A 5,934-nucleotide genomic window follows, 5' to 3' on the forward strand; every position below is an offset into this window, starting at 1 on the left:
CAGTAATGAAATGCATCCCTCGGTACTTTTTATTTGAAGTGGAGGTAACGTAAGTCCTTCATCATATCAAGGCTATTTTGAACAGAACCAGCAGCAAGATAAGATCATTTAATGAACTTTGCAGCCCCCTGCCTGAGATGACCATGAAACACAGGTCCCCTTGAGAGCATGCATCCCTCCCACACTGGCAGATACCTCAGAGAGCATGACTTGGCAAGTGTTGAAAATTTTCTTTAAAATGTGTGCTAGTATTATCCATTTTAATATTTATCATGTGAAATTTGAAAAATTCCACACTGCTATCTTAGCTGTAATGGAGGCTGAAATGGTGTGACAAATCACACTTGGTTTTGCATTACAGGGTGACTTACAGGAGTATGCAGTGCTTTGGAGCTGTTAATCTAGGGATGTGTGCTTGATTATGACCTATAACACATTCTGTTCTCTTCAAGGCAATCGTCATAGGAATAGTCTGTTTGTTTAACATTAGCTGACAACATGCATTGAGCCAGCGCTTGTTTTACGATTTGGAGTTGTTATAACTCTATTACAAATGAGCACTTTTATCATTACATTTCCTTTTCTGAGGAAAATATTTTGTAGGTTTGATTGACAACAGATGTATACGCTGATCTCAGTTTTCATTAAATCCATCTACATTGTTAATATACCATATGTGACTGCTAGGTTAAGTAGTATTTATACCACTGCTGATTATTTTAACCTTCCTTTGTTGTAATTTTTCAGACCTTAAGTCACAAAAGCAGTGTCCGTATAATGGCCGCTTTCTGTAGTTCATATTTAAGTATTTACTTTTTTCTGCAGTCGGCCATACAGTAGAAAACCCTGAGCAAAACCTAACAGCTGCAGCCTTTCTCTGTAAAAGAAAATTTTGACTCTTTCCAAATACTGGTCAGTTTGCTTAACTCTTTAAAAATATTAAGATGTTAACTTTCTTCAATATGTTGTTCCACCTCGTATCATATGAAACCACAAAAATCAACTTTTCCCTCTACACATATAATAATAACAATGGTAACCTGGGCTCAGAGCTTTTGATCCTAGATGCACTGAAAAAAAACATATCATAGGTAAACTTCATTGCTCTATTTTTGGAACATCAGGTCAAACTCTCTCTGGCTTTGAAAATCACAAGCAAATGCAAACTGCTAGGTGAATATTAAAATAATACAGTATTACAAAGATAGATTGGTGCCCAAGCTTGATACAGCAGCAGTGCTAATCATCATGGTGCTGTAGAACAATATTCCTGCTTCCTTGCCATTTGAGTCAGAGCTTGAGTAACTTCCCCTTGTCTCTAAACACATCTAGCTAAATTTACACCAGAGTTCTGTTTTTTAATATTACAATGTAGGCAATACCTTCCCTAGACATTCGCAAACATCTCATTTCAGGAGAGCATTTCAGTGTCCAGGTTTCATCAGACCATCAGACCAGAACATTTATTTCTGGTGCATTGGCATTTCTGCATTTGTGCAGATAAGATACCCTGTATAAAGCACAACCAAAATGTGATAGATGTTGCACGCACTCTGATCATCTGCAGTAGATTAGATACATCTTGTATGATACATGCTGACTGAATTTGCAATGAAAAATCCATCATTCATGGTAACATCTTATGTGACAATAAATTGATGACCAGCATCCAGAAATCCTGGCAGAAGTAGTACTCTGCGGGGCTACCCATATCTGAAGAAACAGCCAAATAACAGGTGACTGGAAAGACATAGTTTACCCTCAAAAGCAGGGCAGATATCAAGTAAGCTTTTAGATAGTGAAAATTATTTAAGCCGTTTTGTTTACTTCATAAGCAAATCTCAGAGCTCCTTACTATAACCCGCTTGTATGACAGCACTCATCTCTAGTTTGCAAAAGTTTTTGCAAACACATGCTTAATGTCATTAACAGGGACTACAGAAGAATCTGTAAAATGACTGACAAAGTGTAAACCCTTGGAGGGTCTGAGATGTAACTCCTCTGCAGCAATTAAACATTTGTGTTCTGCCTGTGTGCTGTTGCTAAGAGAGTTGGAAATAAAAAGTAGCAATCAGCTCTTATACTTAAACAAGTACCCCTGATATGTTTTACATTTGTCTCCTTCACTCTGTGTGTATTCTTAGACCTGATGCTAAAGAGGAGGATGTGAAAGAAGACATCACAAAAAATGTATATGAGACCTTGCAGCAACCTTCCAATACCTAAGGGAGCTTACAAGAAAGCTGGAGAAGGACTTTTTCTAAGAACAAGTAGTGAGAGGACAAGGGGGAGTGGTTTTAAACTAAGAAAGGGTAGATTTAGATTAGATATTAGGATGAAGTTCTTCACTATGAGGGTCGTGAGTCATTAGAACTGGTTGTCCAGAAAAGTTGTGGACAGGACTTTGAGCAACCTGATCTAGTGAAAGGAGATTGGAACTAGATGATCTTAAGGTCCCTTCCAACCCAAATCATTCTGTGATTCGATGATTCTGTGACTCTTCAAGAACTTGTTGATTAAATAAACAGCTCATGCTTCTTTTCTCCTTGATGCTAGAGATCCAGCATCAAAATAAAATCCAGAGCAGTGAGCTTTTAAAGCAGATACTGTACCATATTGTTGGGGTGGCTTTCTTCTCTATTTACCATGCATCTGGTATTTACATCCTTCTTGTTCTTGATTGATGCAGTGACAGTCAGAAAGTTGTGAAGAGGGATTTCTGTCAATACTGGACCTTTTCCTCACTTGCCCAGGAGCAGCACAAGTCACAGCAGTTTTAATAGCCCTTTCAAAGCTTCACAAATTCCAGAATGGAGCAGATGACTCAGATGGTATGTAAGAGCCTGATCAGTTTAGGTGTGTATCCTCCCATGAAAGTTTGTTGTTAACTGGTTTTGATGCTTCTGTAAGTATTTACAGCGTGAGGTTTTTAAAATTTGCCTTTGAAAATCATCAAACTGGGGCCTTTAATGCGTCTAATATTCCAGAGTAAGACAGCAGGCAGGAGGTTTGTCGATGGGCACTGCCACTCTGTGTGCAGTTGAGACATGTGTCTGCAGCCACTGCCGTATGTCTGTGCAGAGGGCCAATGTTCCCGTTTCCCAGCTGCACATGCATTGATTTGAACTCTGCTATGCTGCATTGGCACCTCTGAAAGTGCATCTGGAGAAAACAAGTCTGCTTAGAAGTTTCTAACTCTGCCTACTGGATATGACACCGAGTGTCGGATTAAAGTATATGGGGAAAATTGTTGTGACTGGGCAAGTGAATGGGTCAAATTACTTTCAGTGAGCTTTTCAAAACCATTTTTTTTTTCTTGGGCTGAGCCTTGAAAGCAGCAGGGGTTTATTTAACTAACAGAAAAAAATCAGGACTAAGTAGGACCTAGAGTTCCACTTTATGCACAAGAATATCTTTTATCGACTCTGGATTTTTCCTCTGAGTGCATTCTGGATACATCATACATACATCACATCATCCATGCCTAAGACACAAATTTTTTTCTTTCTAATACCTTTTATAAGACAATCTCAAGGTCATTAAAGCAGTGGATTAAAGAGATGACATGTTTTATTAGCTGAATTGAACTTCTTATTGACACTACTTACATGACATCTGAAACATTTATAGATGTTTTTTAGTGTTTATTGCAATTGTGATATTACCTTTGTGACATAGATCACAAAAAATTAGGTATGTAAGCTCCACTAGTAACTTTTGGTAATTCTCTTGTAGTTGCCTGTCTGCAGCTTTTTAGTGATTCTATTTTACCAGGAATATAAAGTTTTCAAGCAGTTTTAATTGCATCAGGCTGAATTTTACCCACTGGAGCTGCTAGATACACAGATGCTTTCCCATGGAAGTGTTATTAGCCTGGCTCCTTGCCAGGGGAGAATTCTGCTACAAAAGAAGGAAAAGGCTGCTGGTGTCACCTGCTCTCAGCATTTCCATGTGTTTGAAACTACCTTGAAGTCCACATCAAATAAACCTCTATAGGCACCTGTACAGAAAGGCTTCTACGATGATGTGTTGACGATATGTTTGCCTATAAATTTATCTTGGATATTTTTCCACCTTAATATGACACTGGAGTTAGGAACTCAATTGCTCTAGACACCCTCAGGCATCAATATAATGAATGCAGGAAAGAGGGTTTTGATCCTCTGTTAAAAGCCAATGCAGAGCATGCTCAACTGCACATGCTGTTTGGGCCGGGGTTGGAGCTGTTCTACGCCCATACAAACCATGGAGAGAGAACAGTTTCTCAGTGGGATAATGCAGTCAGTCTTCTGTGTCTTCTTGTAGCATTATACTTCCTATTTAGGCAAATTTTAGGTACTTCAGTTAGATAAAGTTAAACAAGATGAACTGGAGCTGTTAGAGACTTCAAACTTGCTGCTAGCAAATTAATGATGGTCCACAGAGACCTTACTGTTGGTATTAATTTCCATGAGGTAGTGTCAGGGAAGCTGATAGGGAAGTAGAGAGTTAAGGCAGCATGTTAATTGCATGGATTTTTATCTTCTTTTAATATTTACCAGAATTTAAGTCTACAACTCTTCCACACCTGAGGCAAATACTACATTGTTTTCTTTATGGAAACTCAAGTAGTTCTCAAGATCATCTTTAGATGAATTTGAACATTCTTACTTGGGATGAAGGTAGGGTAAGAAGAAGGATGATTAAGGTCCCTGTACATCCCTATTTGCTTTTAAAAGTAAAATTCATGGTCATGAATAAATCTGTGGTCAGAGTCCCTGTGTAAATACCTGATGAGTGCTATAGCTTTATCCCTGCTGTACCCCAGCTGAACCCCAGTTGAGTTTAGTCTTAACTCAACTAAAACTTAAGCTACTACCAAGCATAAAAGTGCTTAGATGTACTCACTTTCCTTCTACCAGCATAGCAAAGGGAAGGGATATGGCTGCATTATATCTCAGGGCACCTCTGTGCTGCCCAACAGTGCTTTATTACAGCCAGATAACTGAACTGAGAAGCAGACTGTTTTGCTGCTTCTTGGCTCCTGTAAATTATCAGTTAGCATTAAAAAGACAGACCAGACTTTATTCTGGCTAGCCTGAGACTTAGGGAAACATGCACGTGAGATCTGAGGGCCCATTCTGCCTCTTGTGTGTGCTTCATGGAAAGAAATCTGATTTTAACTCTTGCACTCAATCCAGTAATGAAAAGTAATGTTGGATGTGAAAGGTTATCACCAACATTTTTCTTGTAAACACGGAGACCCAAACTGACCATTAGCTCTTAGAAGCTGCCAATATAAAAGTCTCTGAGTAAAACAATCCTCAGTGAGCAAAGATTGCTAGCAAGATTACAAAGTACCAGGTATGTGTTAAGTAAAATTCAAGTCATGGCAGATTAAGATCACATATTTACAAGAGAGCAGGGAGTGGCCTGGGCCATTACATAGTAGTGGATGTTGGCATCCCGAGCACTGCAAAAGCTCTGCTCCTTTGGTTGCAAGACCTGCTCTGTGAATACTTTGAAGACAAAAATCTGCCAGCTGTAAAACAGTCAAACTTGAAGGAGGGATTAAAGCAAACAAATATTTTCCTGTTCCTTTTCCTTTTCATTAGTGTATATAGGTAATGCAAATTAGCATAGATAATAGACAGTTTTAAGTGCGAGTGCTATGACAAATTAGACCACTTCCTAAGTATGGATTTAAATGCCTAATACTATGTAAGAAGAGTTGAAAATTTTGTCCATAGTTGTTGGAAGACCACAGTGCCTTCAAATGGAATGAAAAAAAGAAATGATAATGGCTAAGAACATTTTTCTGAACTAGAGCAGAGTAAATTCTTTCCTTGCCTGTTGTGTAGACATAGATTGCTGACAAAATTTTAAAATGTTTAATATGTCAAACATATCAATCAAATTCATCTAGGGAACCATTATATCCCTTGCAAGTATGAA

This window comes from Nestor notabilis, unplaced genomic scaffold, assembly GCF_000696875.1.
Source record: "Nestor notabilis isolate BGI_N333 unplaced genomic scaffold, ASM69687v1 scaffold7743, whole genome shotgun sequence".
Classification (NCBI taxonomy): domain Eukaryota; kingdom Metazoa; phylum Chordata; class Aves; order Psittaciformes; family Psittacidae; genus Nestor; species Nestor notabilis.